Here is an 18,044-nt window from a genome sequence, read left to right as displayed (position 1 = left end):
CAGATTATCAAACAAACATTAATATCAGACAAATACATTCTGGGTAAAAACAAAAAGCTGTTTTTAAATTATTATTTTATACAGTGTGCTATGCTATACAATTCAGGAAAAAGTTAAAAGGTTATGGGTGGCAAATCTTGGTTCTACAATTGATTTGGAAGATTGGAGAACTATATGTGGGCATCCAATGCATGTGTTAGCGAGTACTGGAGTTTGAGAAAGGCGATTTAAAAATACTAAATTGTCTTTTTTTTACATCGGAATCTAGTAATAAGTAATAAATGCAAAACTGTCTAAATATTGTAATAAATACAGCAGTTTGATCCCTATATCACTGTTTGTGGGATTGTCCGCATAGGCATTTGCAAGATGGAAAAAATGTCATTGTTCTCTTAACCTAGATGCCAAGATCTGTTTGTTTGATCTCAAACATGGATTGCCAAAGGGTTTCCCATACACACAGTTACTGTTTATTCTTTTGTATTGTGCTAAAAAAAGTGATTTTTGAGTTTCTGGATAACAGACAAGGTTCTATCAGTAAATAATTGGTAAGTAAATAAGTATTTCTGTTAAAGCATTCTCCTCTTATTTATTCGTCAAAATATGGGACCCATACTTGGACTTTTTAGGTAATGAGAAAGCCTGTAAGTTGATCTCTGGACTTAAGAATCTGGCCTGGAAGTAGGCTAGTTTGTTTGTTGGCTTAAAATACTTTATTTATGTGAGATCTTGCTTTCTTGATTGTTTGAATCCTATGGGGTTTATGGTGAAAGACTTTTAAGGGCCCATTTTCACTTGCCTAACTGCATATTGTGTTAAAATGCACAAAATGCTCCCATCTCTTTTCCCCCCTTGATTTTTGTTAGTAAAACAAGTAAAAAAAAGTCATTTCTGTTGATTGTTTTATTGCTATGGTTAAATCTTGCGATAAATATATTTGAAAAAAATAATTATTTTATTTATTAATCCTGTATAGCATAATATTTATATTTGTTGGAAAATAAATATTTTAGCCTACTTTTGGTAAATATATCTGATGGTGTGTTATGGCATTTTGTTGCCCTGAGACAACATGAAAAAAAAATCACTGTTTTAATAAATAAATGAAAACATAACAAATAATAAAAAAATACAATAAAAAAACATAGAAGGACAGTGTAAAAATTCCTTTTGTTTTAACTCTTTTTAAACTTTAATGACAGACAAATACAACCTGAGTAAATGCAAAATTTTTGGGGGGAACAAAATAGCCACAAATATAAAAAATAACAGTAAAAAAACTTGAAAGGACAGCGTAAAAATCCTAAAAAAGGGGTTGTTGTCTCAGGGCAATGGCATGCATTATACGGTTTAGGGGAAAAAGCTTAGTAGAGTTTTAATACCTGTTAGCCACATTAGCTTTGTTTCAAACGCCAAATGGTGTAGAAAATTAAGAAATAAGCCAGTTTTAACTTATTGACTGATTGATAGGGGACACTAATGATTATTTAGTCTATTATATTTTAATGGAGATCTAATGTAGAAAAAATATATATTCAAAACAGCCACATTCATTTTAAAGCTACTTATTAGTTTTAAAGCCTCCAAAAACACTGAAAACGCCTTGGCCTTTTGCATTCAGCATTAGCACTTTCGATCATTAGCATTGCTGATGAGTATCTTTCTGTATTCTTCAATAAATACCATGTTGTACAAAATATGGCCATGTTCTCAAGGTTTTTTGCTGACCTGTCCATTGTTTTTTCTTAGTGTGGGAGAGTCTATAAATGTGAATAGGTATGTCAGCAATGTTTGAACACAAAGTTTTATTTTATTTCTGTTTTATTCATTTAGAAATTTCACAAACAAGTCAGGGTCAATGTTTTTAGACGTTTTCAGTTCACGCATAGGCCTTGGGTAGATAGAAAAATTGGTTCTTTACCTTTTTTTTAGCAGGGCTTTCTCTAATATTTGCTCAGATTCTAAGTGAACGTAAAGCCGTTATTATGTATACTTTCTTTTTTGTTTCTTCTGAGCTACAAAGCCATTATAATAGAGACTACCTCAGAGTTTCAATACTTATTAGCCACATTAGCTTTGTGGCTACACAGCAAATCTATGCAAGCAAATTTCAGACATAATATACGTCTTGGTAAAATAGTGTAAAACTTATTTGTCAGTTAACCATTCTTTCAATACAAGATATAAAGTAGAAAACAAAAATAGAATAAGCCACTTTTTAATGGTTAGACCGTATAGCTGTTTGCTAATGTTAGCTATATTAGCTTTTTAGCTTTTTCAGCTTCTTAGACATCAAACTCAGCTAACAGAGAACTTTATAAGGAGAACGTTTAGGAATGTTTTAAAAAAGGTACGAGAAAGGTTAGTCTGTAACGTAATTTTACAGAAATAATGTTCACAGAAGTGTAAAATAATACCAGAATGTTTTATTAGTATTTAAACCTTAAATGCAAACATTCCAAGAGTATTCAGAAACTCGACAGATTGATTGTTCTATGAATGTTAATTGCAAAATTTAGAAAACGTTTCACTAACCACGGATAGTAATATATGGATTTGGGGAAATCCCAGTTATCAGAAAATCATTACTTTAATTGAAAAACTAAAACAGAAAATGTATGATCTGCCTCATACACTTAAATAATTGTAGTTTAGTTGCTTGGCCTGTGTTTAAATGAAAGAAAGTGTTACCCAAAAAAACTAAAAAATAAAGTCTGCTTCCCTTTGCATATGGCTTAAAATGCTAATCCTGGCCTCAGCAGGGGTCGGGCCCTATAGCATTATATTCACACAGTCTCTCACCAGTCTGTCCCTGATCATCCGCTGGTGGAGTGCTGCTTTCATTCACTCAGAGCTAATTTGCCTAACCTCTTTCACAGGTATCTGATGGCTGCACTATCAGCTTTTGCTTTGTCATGTTCATTCACACAACTAAAGAAGTGACCAATTCTTTGTAATGTTTTACTGTATTCATGTTTATTTGCACCTGTTTAAATCATATGTGGTGCTTTTTTCAGGTAAAAAACACTCATATTGCTGAGAGAAATAGATTTGTGTAATTTGCTTTGGTGCCTAACACCTTTGCATAGTACTGTATATATGTCCTATATAAATCCTATATATATATATATATATATATATATATATATATATATATATATATATATATATATATATATATATATATTAATTAAGAGAGCACTTCAGTTTCTGAATCAGTTTCTCTGATTTTGCTATTTATAGGTATAGGTTTGAGTAAAATGAACATTGTTGTTTTATTCTATAAACTACTGACAACATTTCTCCCAAATTCCAAATAAAAATATTGTCATTTAGAGCTGATTTGCAGAAAAATAAATAGTGTAGCCTCTGTCTGTTACTGTTGTGGCAATTGCTAATTTAATTGGATAAGTTGTAATAGTATAAACTAAAAAGTAAAAATAGTAAAAACTAAAATAGTATAAACTTAACAAAAAAGAAAACTATAAAAACATATAATTACAAAGAAAATAATTATACGTTTATATAAAATGTTTTTATTTATTCATTTGCCAGCATTTGCTGTGTTAAGCCCCATAAAGCATGTCAGTCTATACAGATTGATAAAGATAATTTATTTGCTTGTACTTCTGAAACGTATCTAATCTAATGTTATCTAGTTATCCCCCAAGTCTCTGCACTTATTTGACATATTTATTTTATCTAATTAGACTTAAGCATCTAACTTAAAAAAAATCTCAGATGCATGGCCTGCTCCTTTCATCATTACACTACCCTAACACTAACCTGCGTTGGTCAAAGTTATTTATTTGCTTTTGAAACAGAAAGAGACATTTGGTAAGCCTAAAATGTCAAATAAAATTAACAAAACTCTTTAAACACTGACATCTACATACAAGGTACATTTAGAAAGGAAGCATGTTCTGACAATTTCTTTTGCAGTATATAAGACATGTATTTTTTCCAGAGAGTTTTTTTTCAATAACCCCTTAAAAAGCTTGAGATGTGTTTTATAAGGTCAGGTAAATGAAATAGTAGAAGAGAAGAAGAGCCTAAACCGATACTTTTATTTGAAATAGTACTAGTGTGACATTTAAGGGGTTAAATATCACCCAAACACATTTCTCAGTGGCTATTCTCTGACATAAATCGTTTCCAAGATTAAAAAATTTTATGAAAATGTCTGATGTCTTTTTTTAGATTGATTAATGTAACAAAAGAATATAGCCAGAATATCTTAATTAAGTATTATCAAAAACAAAGTAAATTTAACATGGCAGAACACAAGATTTACATGAATAGGCACCATAAACATACAACTGGATCTGTATCCTGCTTTTAAAAAGAAAAATAGAACGCTTTTATTACATTTTACCTTTTTATTACATTCCATTTTATTACATAACATTTCATTTTACACAAGTTTATCAATACAAGTGCTGTAGATGGATAAGATCAGAATAGAACTCTTGGCCACAGGTAAGTTTAGAGACACAAAGGAACTGCATTGCATGGGGGTGGATGCATCAAACCATTGTATTGCTGGGGATGGGGGAGGGGTGTGCGCATCCCCCAAAATACCTGCAGTTGTTGAATTTAAATTTTAAACCATCTGTTTGAAGTCTAATCTGCATATATGCATATCAGGAGTTTTATAACAATTAGTACTTTTGTGCATTAAGAGGATCTAAGAATTTCACTGAAACAGGAACAAAACCTAACTGGAAGAAATAATTGTTTTTTACTGCTATAAAAGCATTTGTAAGCTGTTATTTCTGCCTAAACCTCATTTACATTTAAATAATTGTATTTTTTATGCAACAAAAGACTGTGCTAAGTAACAGTGCATCGTGTTTTTTTTTTACACTATAGTGGTTTCTGGGAAAGTTACTACAGAGATTACTTCACAATCTAAAAAAAAAAAGACAAAATGCATATTTTTTACTATTTATTTTATGTCACTACCCTATTTATAGAGGGTGCAGTATGGCTCTTTAGAAGGTCGGTCTGGGCTACTGCACTAAAATCTTCATTTAATTTATTTTATGACATTTTGTAATTTGCATTACTACTAAAATAATAGCTAAAATTCTCTGTAATGCAGAACCAGGTTGAGTTTCACAGTTTTTACTTAAAAATTGCTAAACACATGGAATTCTGTGGTCAACCCTGACAAGGCCTGTTCAGAGTGGAACCACTTCACAGTATGATCTTGGCCACCATGCTGTAGCTCAGTTTCAGGGTGTTGGCCCCCCTGAACTTCTTATAGCCTAACTCATCTATGTGGAGAGCAACACTTCTATTTCTCACATCCTCAGAGAGTTCTTTGCTTTTTTGCGTTTCAAAATGCTTTATTGGAAATTTTAGCAAATTACAAAGTGAAAATTCATCAAGACATTAATATTCACATTCATCACACACTTCTAAACTTAGTTTACATACTGTTTCTCAATATTTTGTTTGAATTAGGAAATATTTAAGAAGTTCCATAGCACATCATTTTTGAAATGATGTTTTTGTTAATAGTTTTTGAAGATGATAACATTTTACCTGGTACAAATTTTGTTTATAGTCATTCTTGTCCTTGTTTTCCATAGATTATATTTAACAAGACCAATAGAAAACCAATAGAATTCATCAAAATTACATGGTACAGTACTATCAAAAATTCCATAAGAAATAGCATTTAAAGAAATGTTCACTTTAAACCCAAAGTCCTTCATCAATTCCCAAACTTCACAGGTTCTGTAGCACTCCATTAGCAACAGATCTAAAGACTCGTCTTTATTGCAGTTTGGCACAGGACATTTAACAGTTTTAACAAAACAACCCCATTTAAAAACAGCTCTCACAGGTAATCTTCTAATGCAATTAGCCAAGAGTTATCTCTCTTTTTTAGGTCAAATGTACACCAAACAGGTTTTTTTTTTTAACACAAACATGATTCTCATCCCTAGAAAGAAGTTTAAAATGTATTTAATTCCCATAAACTTTGTTACATATTTGATTATAAATGTGTGTACTTGAAGAGTTTAATCAGTCTATGTTACAAAATTCTAAACGGTTTATAAAATCACTATATAATAATTTGTAATAAAGGATTTTACTTCTAGCTTTACCTTTGACTTTTTGTTTCCAATTCATGATATTCCTGACCCAATCTACCTGTCTGTTAATTCCACCGGTGATTATTTTGCATGCTGTAATTTTAGTTATAAAAGAAAAAGCAATAGCTCCCAAACCACCTATTTCTCTACTTTTATAGACTATTTGTATTCCACAAAAATGAAAAACAAAGTTTATTAAACAAAATTTACCCATTGATCTTTAGGGGGAAATATACATGATAAAAACATGTTTTTTTTTCTTTTTTTTTTCTAAAATGTATGTTTTAATTTAAGAGTTCTTTGCAATGAGGTGCCATATTGAATATAAACCCACTGGCCAGTATGAGAGTATTGTACCCCAAACAACAAATTCACATCTGAAACCTTGTAACTCATGTAACAAGTCTATTAAGTTATTGAGACAGTATTGACTGTAAATCTATACTGTAATACAAGCTGTACATTGATTAGTCTAAGTTATGTATTTGTTTCTTTCTATGAAAAGATTGAATAAAATATTTGCAGAAATGTAATGGTTGGTGAGCTGATGTTGGAGATACAGACATTGGAGTTTTGAAAGATTACTAGAGATTGAAAGCTTTAAATTAATATTGAGAACAGTTTTTAGTATAAAAACAATCATATATTTAAGAACTATGATTTTGCTCAATTCCTCAATTGAACCCATTTATTCCGAATTCATTCTGGAGCTCCCTCTGGTGGCCTGACAAACCCGGAAGTGATTCTTAAGTGAGTATTCTCCTTTCTATCAGGTATTCTCTGAACTCGCCCCTCTACCCCAACAAGGATTGGAACACCACACACCTAGGTGTGAACCAAAAAAATTGAGGAGTAGGGCTAATTGGTAGTGGGAAGGTGTGAATTGGGATTGGCCCATGTATATTATAGAAACTCCAGGTTGTGCAGGTTGTGATATTTAAAGACATTAAAGAACAGAACAGAATCACATGCTGAATTATTTTGTAATAATAATGGTTTGTGTTAAACAAACCAGAATATGTTTTATACATTAGAATATTCTAAGTAGACATTTATCTTTGAGGACAGATCTGCACACTCTTGGTATTTTAATCTCAGCGTCTTGAAGGAAGGAGTTCCTGGAGGTGCCGAACAACACCATCTCAAATCACCTCAAATCACCATCTCAGTTCATCAGGTTTAGATCAGGAGATTAATGTGGAGGACTAACACTTTTTTACTGTTTAATACGTAATTCTATATGTGCCCCTTAATTGTTTTCATGTATATAATATTAATCTACAATGTAGAAAATAAATTAAATGAAAAAACACAGAATGAGAAGGTGTGTCCAAACTTTTCTTAATATTTGGCATGAGTGAGAGTAAGGGTCCCTTACAATATGAATGTACAGTACCATAATATGAATCTATGCTTCATTGTACTGCCTTCTCGTAGCCACTGGAGGTCAGTGTTTTACTTTATTAGAGAAACACTTGTAAAAAAAATGTGTTTGTTTACAGCCTGTGTTGGTCAACATTATATTATTGGAGGCGATATAAACATGATTCAGATGATGATTTGTGTATTTGAGTCACTGTCATTGCAAACATTGTGCATCCTTCTGGGCTGTATGCATACTGAATACTGTATGAGGCAATGTTATAGTTTCCACTCTGTACTAAGAATGGCATGAAAACCTGTTTGACGAGATTTGAAAATGAGGTTGAAAGTTACTTGAAAAAGACTAACTTTTAAACAAAGCTGTACATAGAAAGTATGTCCTTACATAAACAGCCTTTCAAGCACCTCAGGAAACACGTCTTTTCACCTTTTACATTCAACCACAACGGAATGTAGTTTCTACAAAAAGCTCTTTTTTGTCATTCTCAGTACTCAGCAGACACTAAACTAAATGCAAGCTCCATCTCACTACATGTACTGTCAAACCCTTATCACCATTTGTGCAATATGTTTAACGTGCAATATTTTTCCCACCTTTTTATCTACTATTTATTTGATATTTATTCACTGTTACTCTTTGTGCAGAAATATCTCTATCTCTATGCACTAGACGTATATATTTTTTCTTTACTATATATAATTGTTTAAGTATCTTTTATATATTTCCTGTAATTGTTATTGTGTATATATAGATTTATCATTATTTGTTTAGATTTTTTCCTGACCTGTTTCTCTGTCCTTTCCTCTGTGCTGCTGTAACATTGTAAATTTCCCCTTTGTGGGATTAATAAAGGATTATCTTATCTTATCTTATCTTATCTTAAAGCATTGCCTCAGTATACAGAATATTAGCTCAGATTAATATACAATTATTGCAGAGAATCATGACGGGTCATGTAATATACAGTATGTGTGTGAATAATTTTTATATTTCCCCCAGCCTTTTTTTTTGTCTATTTAGACTAAAACTAAAAAAAGTGTAGTAAATATGTCACAAAATACAGGACAAAATTCAGTCTCAAGACTAAAAACTTACTTGTTTAGTTTAGCTTTTGGTAATTAATGTTTTCCCTTTATATAAGGCTGCAGATCCAGGGGTTCATGGACAGAGGGAATTGTGGTAAACTGAGATGCTGGTGCTGTTGTTCGCCCACTGCAGGCTATGGTCACTCAGGTTTGTGGACGGTGGAGTGGGTGGATGCCGGTGTTTCAGGGAGCCTCTGTGTCTATGTTACCTTCTGGCTCTCTGCCTTTAGTTAGGCTGTTTTATTCAGAGTCATTAGATAATCACACTCTGATAATATTTTATATTCTCTGTTTTACATAAATCCAGTCTAATCTAACTCAATGTCTCTGTTTTTCTGTTTTCTCTATCTTTCTATCTCTTCTACATGTATAAAGATGCCCTGTTGCTGATGTTGCCCAGCCTGGCTCTGCACTGCGCGCTGTGTTGCATGGCTGCTCTACAACCCTGCACTGATTAACATTAACACACTCAGAATCTGTTTCTATATTAGCCAGAGTTCTTCATTATCAATTATGTGCTCATCACTTTTTTAACATTGATAGATTAGTACCTGTTTCTACATTATCAATTTCTTTCCATTATGTCCCCATCACATTTTTACATTACTATATTAGTAACTGTTACATTAGCTATAGCTCACATTATCTCTCTGTACTGTTACATTAGCTATGGCTCACATTATCTCTCTGTACTGTTACATTAGCTTTAGCTCACATTATCTCTCTGTACTGTTACATTAGCTTTAGCTTACATTATCTCTCTGTACTGTTGTTTTGTTCTGTTTGTTTGTTTGTTATTTGATTGTACTGAGCGGGTCGACCCAAGTGGGATGGGTTCCTCTGACTGGGTCTTGGTTCCTCCTAAGGTTTCTTCCTCTTAATTTAAGGGAGTGTTTCCTTGCCACTGTTATCACCAGAATTATTGGCATCGCTGTGGTGCTGCTCATAAGAGGTGTGGGCCTGTTTTTGTCTCTGTAAAGCTGCTTTGTGACAACTTCTGTTGTAAAAAGCACTGTATAAATCAAATTGAATTGAATTAAATTGAATACTCATATTATACTCAATAACAGGGGTACTGGTACATACAACGGGGCGATTCCTGTGTTATACTCAGAAATTGGGGTGCTGGCACATGTGGCTTGGGCTGCTTGTATTATACTCGGCAACCAGGGCGATTGGCCTAAATGTAGGCAGAGCACTTAGGCCAGAATTGGGCCAAGATTTAAACCGGAGCTAGTCAAATTCAACTTAGGCCCAGAGTGTGTGCAATAAATCATGCTGATCTAGATGAAGAAAATTCTGTATTGTGTTTAATGAGTGCTCATCTTTTGATGCCCTCCTTCCCCACTTTTTTTCCAATAGAAAACAGAGGCAATATGAAGTATCGCAAAAAAGTACCCTTTTTAATGTTTTATTAAATATGTTTTATTTTGTTTGCCCCCAGCCTAACTTGCATTTATCCCAGTGTTTCAGTCGGCAGCACCAATCTGTACCAGTTCTCCTCTGCTCAAATTACTCAAATACAGAAATAAAAGGAAAACAGAAAGAGAGGGAGAGAAAGAGAGAAAGAGCGAGAGAGAGGGAGCGGGAGTCGGACTCAGAGACATAGAGAGAGAGAGAGAGGGCCTCGTGGAGGACATTTTGTTCCAGACAAAGCAAATGGGCTCTGATCCACCCCCGCCTGTCCACCTCGCCCCAACCAGCCTGTCTCCCAGCCTTAATAACACCGACAGCGCCCACTCCTGTACCAGCGGCGGCAAAAAATAACCCCGCCGTCGCCATGGCAACCTGTGCACAACGCCAGCGCCGCTGCAGAGCCAGACCGATAGATACAGCAGATCGAGGGCGTGAGATACAGGACAGAGCCCAGAGCATCCTGGGAGATTAGATACGGAGAGGGGTCAGGTCTGGTTAAAACCTGTTTATAAGAGATATAAAAAGAATATAGAAGATTTATTTTGCAGTAGCTCTAGGGATAGAATATTCACACTGATTAATCTATAGCTAACAAGCTAATGCTAATGCAGCTAACAAGAAGCTAATAGAGGTTTTCATACACTAATTAGCATCATGCTAACTGCATGTCTAAACCAACTACTTTGTCACATACTGCATTATGTTAATTTAAGTTTTTAATGTGTTCATGTTTACATTCATGGTTACAAAATGACATTACATACACTGTGTAAAATGCTTTTAATGTGTTTTTTAACATTTTTTTAACAAAATGTACAAAGTGATATGACAGACACTGTGCAAAAAGTCTTTCTGCTCATTTTTACCAAGTTGATTTAAGACCAAGCAAAAGCAAGTCTAAACAACTAATTTTACGTTTAAGTTTTAATAAAAAAATTAATAAAATAAATGTTTTCCCTATTTTTTTACCCAAAATAATCAATGGTGATTTATGTGTCTTGACGTTTGTGTAGGCATTCTAAACTCTTTAATCCACAGTGTTGGTTTGTACCAAGCATACTTTTTTTTATTTTAGGTATTATTATCACACACAGTGAACAGCATACGTGGATGGTAATGATCGTGACCGGCAACATCTGGCTAGAGTTGTCCGTATGAACAGAAATCGCATCCACATTCAATACAGGAGACCCCACACATATATCACAGGTCATGGCGATATTCTTACATGCGACATGCTGAAAGTCATGGGACATGACACTAGCTCCTGACCTATGAAAAGTGACAGCAACCAGATTTCAGTCTAAATGAAGATACACATGAATATATAGCTCAGGGAAAAAATAAGAGATTTGATTTTACCAAACGGAAAACCTCTGCAATATAATCAAGAGGAAGAGGAACCAAGCTGAACTGCTTGAATTTTTGCACCTGGAGTGCCATAAAGTTATCCAAAAGCAGTGTGTAAGACTGTAATTCCACCAAATATTGATTTCTGAACTCTTAAAACTTTATGAATATGAACTTGTTTTCTTTGCATTATTTGAGGTCTGAAGCCTCTGCATCTTTTTTGTTATTTTAGTCACTTCTCATTTTCTGCAAATAAACGCAGAAACAATGTTGATTTTACTCAAATATATACCCATAAATAACAAAATCAGAGAAACTGATTCAGAAACTGAAATGATCTTTTACTTTTTTTTCCAGAGCTGTAAAGCTGCATATTTTACCATTCTTAATTTGTTCCTTTCTTTTCGTCCAGCCTTTACAAATAAAGCTTCCCACAGCAGTCTGTGTGTTCCCCTGACCCAGCACTTTGTTTTTTTTTTTTTATCTGGACGTCTCCGTCTACAGCGCAGATGTCTCGGTGCACGACTCTCACTCTGCTCTCTGTTCTAGAACAACCGACACACGCGCTTTCTCGAGTGTGTACATGTGTGTGTCTCTCTCACTCTCACCCACCCGATGACACTATTTTTACATCTCTGCCAACTCACTGCCCATTTTAGCGCTGGCTTTTATCAGTATGTAAATTGGTTTCGCAGTCGGCGGACGCTTTGGCTGCCGGACAGCAGAAATCAATTTAGGATGCATCTACTTTGGTAGGCCCGGGCGAGCCAAACCAACTGCGTCTGCGTGATGTTCTTTAGACACAGTTTGTTTTTTTTACTGCCTGTAACGTACAGATGATTACACAGACAATGGGGTTGAGCATCATTTATAGGTTGGAGGTGATTTATTCCTCCGCTGTGTTGGATGATAATTTCTTAGGCCTGCAAGCCACTGGTCTATTAAAAACACCAACTGGCTCAGAGTAGATTTTTGCTTTAACAAGTCATGTTATGGAATATGTACAAAAAGTTATGTATTTCACAGAGTATTTCTAGACCTCCAACTGCTTGAAAGTTATACATTACGCATTCTACACTAAATAACTTTGTTCAGCTACACTCTATTGGGCTTCGTCTCCATATACTTGACACTGATTGGTTTGTAGAATGACGTGCATTAGACATTCCTCCCTGCCATAATCCTAGTCAGATTTATGCTAAATCCTATAATATTATTCTATCACCTCAGTCCTTCACATGCTTCCTTTTTCTTTCAGTGACAGTTCTGTATCTCTCAGCTTGTCCAGAAATGCATGTGTCCTAAAGTGGCTCAGCACACATTTCACTTCCTGACAGTAGGGGGAGCACAAGAGCAAGAGATTTTCCATTTTTCACACAATGCTGCTTTATATTTATTGTTTTTTTATCTACAGGAATAACCCTGTTTTTTAATCACAGTTTTATGCATCTTGGCATGTTCTCCTGCACCAGTCTTACACACTGCTTTTGGATAACTTTATGCCACTCCTGGTGCAAAAATTCAAGCAGTTCTGCTTGGTTCGATGGCTTGTGATCATCCATCTTCCTCTTGATTATATCCCAGAGGTTTTCAATTTAGCAAAATCAAAGAAACACATCATTTTTAAGTGGTCTCTTATTTTTTTTATTTTTTTTTGTTTAAACATTTTAGGACGAATAGCCCATCAGAAATGCTCCAAAAGTACCTGAAGTTAAATCTTTGTACATTGACTTTCCTTGAAATTTAGAAGGTGAATTTTTGTTGCTATAAAGTGGCAATTTGAGGTAAAATAGGTTTTTGAGTGGCAGTAAAGACATGCATTGTGATGCACAACATACACATCCAATTAAATGCTTTTTTTTATCTATTAAGACTTAAAAATACATTTAAGTCTTCAGTGAAATCTTGGTATTTTTTAGGTTTTAATTCTACAATAATTATATACTTCTATAGAAATGTATTTTATATATTAAAAACCTTTCTTGTTTTTTCTCATAGTATCATTGATAATGAGTGTACTGATGTTTGCATTGAAACTCCATGCACAATATATGGACAATAGTATTGGGACACCTGCTAAAGCATTTTTAAAAAGAGTTTATCCTGCTTTTGTTGGAGTCTCTAGTGTCCAGGGAAGTCATTTGACTTTATATTTTGTGGCTTTGCTCAACATCATCTCATCTCCAACTCCATCTCTAACTCATTCCATCCAAAAGTACTGTATGGAGCACCACCATATTAGAGAATATTAGAGTCCCACTGGTCCACAGCTCAATGCCGGGGATTGCTTTATAATCCTGTAAATCAAATATCTGGCATCAGACATGAGGCCAAAAGGTTCATATACATATTGGCTGCAAAGAGTCCTATTCTATTGGCAGCACAAAGTAGCTGAATGCTGCGTTCATTATAAGGGGTGTCCACAAACATTTGGACAAGTAGCATAAAGCACTGCCTATGTTCAGTGTGCACACGCCGGCTGCCAGGTGACTGTAGGCCACGAGTGAGGAGAACAGCCCAGCATGATGATGAAGATGATGATGATGATGAAGCGATGGTGATTGGCCCACAGAGCTGTGAGGAGGGTATAAATAGCCCTGTCGGACCAATGTGATTTTATTCACAACCCAGCTGAATGCATTACAATGGGGACGCTGATGATTCATGGTAATTAATATTAGTCCATGCCTCGCGCTCTGCCCGGCTCGACTGGGCGTGCGAGCTCCACATGAAAGGTTGCGAGAGTAGCGGGGGAGGGGAATGGGCCTTTAGCAGTTTCACTGATTAAACCACATGATGAGTGGGCTCGGTCAGGCCATGCCTGCAGAAAAGTAGACCTGGCATTTTGAGCATGATATCTGTGTATGAGTGTGTGTGTGTGTGTGTGTGTGTGCAGATTGTGTACATGTTTGCCAACCAGTTTAATAATAATATAAATTAAATATATGGAAGTGACAAACCATGTGAACTTTAAACACTGTTGTATTGTTCATTAAATGAAAATCAAACAAAACCCAACCTAAACTGCACTAGAAGTGATTTATTGACTCAATACAGTCATAATTTTGCTTTGACTTAGTTAAGTTGTAAAAGCAAAACATGTCAGGTTTATTTAAATCTGCTCAGTCAAAGCAAAATGATGACTTGAGTGACTTAAGTTAAATCAATGTAACATGTTATGTCTTTACAACGTAACAGAGTCACATCAATATGATAGCTAGACTGAGTTAAGAAACTAAATATAGTGACCACTTCAGTTTCTGAATCAGTTTCTCTGATTTTGCTATTTATAGGTTTATGTTTGTGTAAAATGAACATTGTTGTTTTATTCTATAAACTACGGACAACATTTCTCCCAAATTCTAAATAAAAATATTGTAATTTAGAGCATTTCTTTGCAGAAAATGAGAAATGGATGCAGAGCTTTAAGACCTCAAATAATGCAAATAAAACAAGTTCATATTCATAAAGGTTTAAGAGTTCAGAAATCAATATTTGGTGGAATAACCCTGGTTTGTAATTACAGTTTTCATGCATCTTGGCATGTTCTCCTCCACCAATCTTACACACTGCTTTTGGATAACTTTATGCTTTACACTCTGGGTGCAAAAATTCAAGCAGTTCAGCTTGGTTTGATGGTTTGTGATCATTCATTTTCCAGAGCTGTAAATGGTGCCAGGAACCAATGAGAAAGCTGTATAACCAAACACTAATGGAAGATTCTTGGCGAATGTATAGTTTACTAAAAGCTTACACTTTGGGTGAGCGTTTCCACGGAGATCCACGTAAACACAACAGCGAGTGGAAATGGAGGAGCTACTGAACGTGATGTCATGTGACCGAGAAAGCAGTGTGAAATATTTTTCACAGACGTTCCCCTGAGAAACTAATCCCCCCCGAAAAGAGCTGGATGGAAAAAAGTGTTTCTAATATTGTGCACAGGTTATGTTTGTGTTTGCACTGAACACAGTGCGCCAGCATTGTGAGTATATATTTTTGTGAGCCGAGCCGACGGCCCACATTAGTTGTATTCTGACGCTCATGGGAGGAAGAGAGCTGGCAGGAAGAGGAAATGTATTCGGCTGTCCCACCCACCTCATCCTCCCACTGGCCTGCGACGCCCCCACAGTGCTGCTGAAGTGCGGTCAGCTGGATTAACTCTATTACACAAACCTCTGCAGTGAGTCTTAAATGAACCTGCATGTCGAGGTTCTGATGACCTGACTCAGGTTTGTTAGAGCCGGGGAAACACTAAACCACAGCTTTAGGCCTTTTAATGCAGGAACACTGTGGGAAAATTGTGAGCGTGCACCTGTTTGGCCAGGGGGCGAGCAAACACGGCTTTAAAGTGACAACAGTTTGGCATTAAGCCAGTTTACCTTTTGTAGTCGATGCAGCCGATCACGCAAGATTGTTTGGTGTCTGAAATTTGCATTTTGAGTTTTGCCCTTGAACTTTGAGGCTGGTGTAGGTTACAAGTTCGCAGACAATGTGCTGTCATGGTTCAGATCGTACCTCACTGGGCGCTCGTTCAACGTGTCGTGGCAACGACAGCTGTCCTCAGCCCGCTCCTTATCCACTGGGGTTCCCCAAGGTTCGGTACTGGGACCCCTTCTCTTCTCCATATACACCACCTCTCTTGGTCAGGTTGTCCGCTCACACGGATTTTCCTACCATTGCTTTGCTGATGACACCCAGCTATACCTGTCGTTCTCACCTGAAGATCACTCAATCTCTGCACGGATATCGCAGTGTCTCTCTGACATATCCTCATGGATGAAGGAGCATCACCTTCAATTAAATCTCTCAAAGACTGAACTTCTGGTTATACCAGCAAAACCATCTTTTCAACACAACTTCTCTATAAGTATCGACTCTCTCTCTCTCTCACCGACAAAGGTTGCTAGGAACCTGGGTGTTCTGGTTGATGACCAACTCTCCTTCACGCACCATGTGGCCTCAGTTGCTCGGTCCTGCCGCTTTGCGCTCTATAACATCCGAAAAATTAGACCGTTCTTGACGCAACAGGCCACCCAACACCTGGTACAAGCGGTCGTCATCTCACGCCTCGACTACTGCAATGCCCTGCTAACTGGCCTCCCGGCCTGTGTAGTAAAACCACTCCAGATGATCCAGAACGCAGCAGCACGTCTGGTCTTCAACCAGCCAAAACGGGCACATGTCACCCCGCTGCTCATTGAGCTCCATTGGCTATCAGTTGATGCTCGCATCAAATTCAAAACTCTTACAATCGCCTACAAGGTGATGACAGAACAGGCTCCTTCCTACCTGCACTCGCTCCTGAAGGCTTACGCTACCTCCCGGCCGCTGCGCTCCTCCAATGAACGTCGCCTCGCTTTGCCAAACATTCACACAAAGCAATCCAGACTGTTCTCATACAGAGTTCCCCAATGGTGGAACAAACTACCTTCCACTACCAGATCAGGAGAATCTCTCGCTATCTTTAAGAAACTCCTGAAGACAGAGCTCTTCAAAGAGCACTTACTCTCCTAACACCTCTAACTAACTACCTTCTACTACCAGATCAGGAGAATCTCTCGCTATCTTTAAGAAACTCCTGAAGACAGAGCTCTTCAAAGAGCACTTACTCTCTTAACACCTCTAACACACTAACTACTTCTAACCTCATTTCCTTCTTCCCCTCCTTCACTCCTCTATCCTATTATTCCCCTTTGACCTCCTTTTAACCCTATCCAAAGATTTTTTACCTTTAAAACCTATTTTACATTGTACTTGACTATTGTAAGTCGCTTTGGACAAAAGCATCTGCCAAATGTAATGTAATGTAATGTAAAACAAGTTATACAATCTTCATAAAACATTGTGCATCACTCACTGTTTTATTAGCAAATAAACATTTATTTATTTAATTACAACATCAACAGACAATTTAAAAAATAGAGTAGTTAGAGCTCATCTTCCAAAAGAAAATATATCAAACAGTCTTACAGGAAAAAATCCAGTTGGAAATTTTAAGTGTGGTAATTGTGTGAATTGTCAATATACTAAGAACGTAAAGCATTACAATACACAATGGTTGGTTAATATAAAAGGCTTTATTACATGTAAAACTAAAAATGTTATCTATATGATCCAATGTCCATGTGGAAAAGTATATGTGGGAGAGACTTCTAGACCATTAAAATACAGAATTACAGAACATAGAAGCTCGATTGCAAGGAATGATTTAACTAACCCTGTAGCAAGACATTTTAAAGAAAAAGGCCATTCTATTTCTTCTTTTTCTTTTTTGGGTATTGAACAAATACAAACTACACAAAAAGGAGGTAATACAGAGCAAAAAAGAAAAAAGAGGGAAGCCTTTTGGATTTTTTATCTTAAAAGTCTATTTCCTGAAGGTATGAATGAAGATTTTACAATAAAAGAGATTCTTTAGGTAATTTGTGGAAATGTGTGTCTGTATCATCAGTTTGGTTGTTTTTTCCTCTGTGTGTGTGTTCTTGAGCAAAAGTATTTTTCCCTAAAATAGATGAGTAACTGTGTTTGTGAATTTCAGAAGGACTTTTAAGATGTTTTGGGTGGAAGGTTCCTCTGTGGAATTGAGCTGCCAGCCTCTCATTGGCTAATCATGTGACCTTTAGTATTTGGAGTGTTCTCATTGGTTGTTTTGTAATCATGTGTGTTTTAAAAGCTGGAATGCTATTAACTTTTGTCGTTTAA

The sequence above is a fragment of the Astyanax mexicanus genome, chromosome 4 (assembly GCF_023375975.1).
Source record: "Astyanax mexicanus isolate ESR-SI-001 chromosome 4, AstMex3_surface, whole genome shotgun sequence".
Taxonomy (NCBI): Eukaryota; Metazoa; Chordata; class Actinopteri; order Characiformes; family Acestrorhamphidae; genus Astyanax; species Astyanax mexicanus.
Note: the sequence above shows the minus strand (reverse complement) of the source record.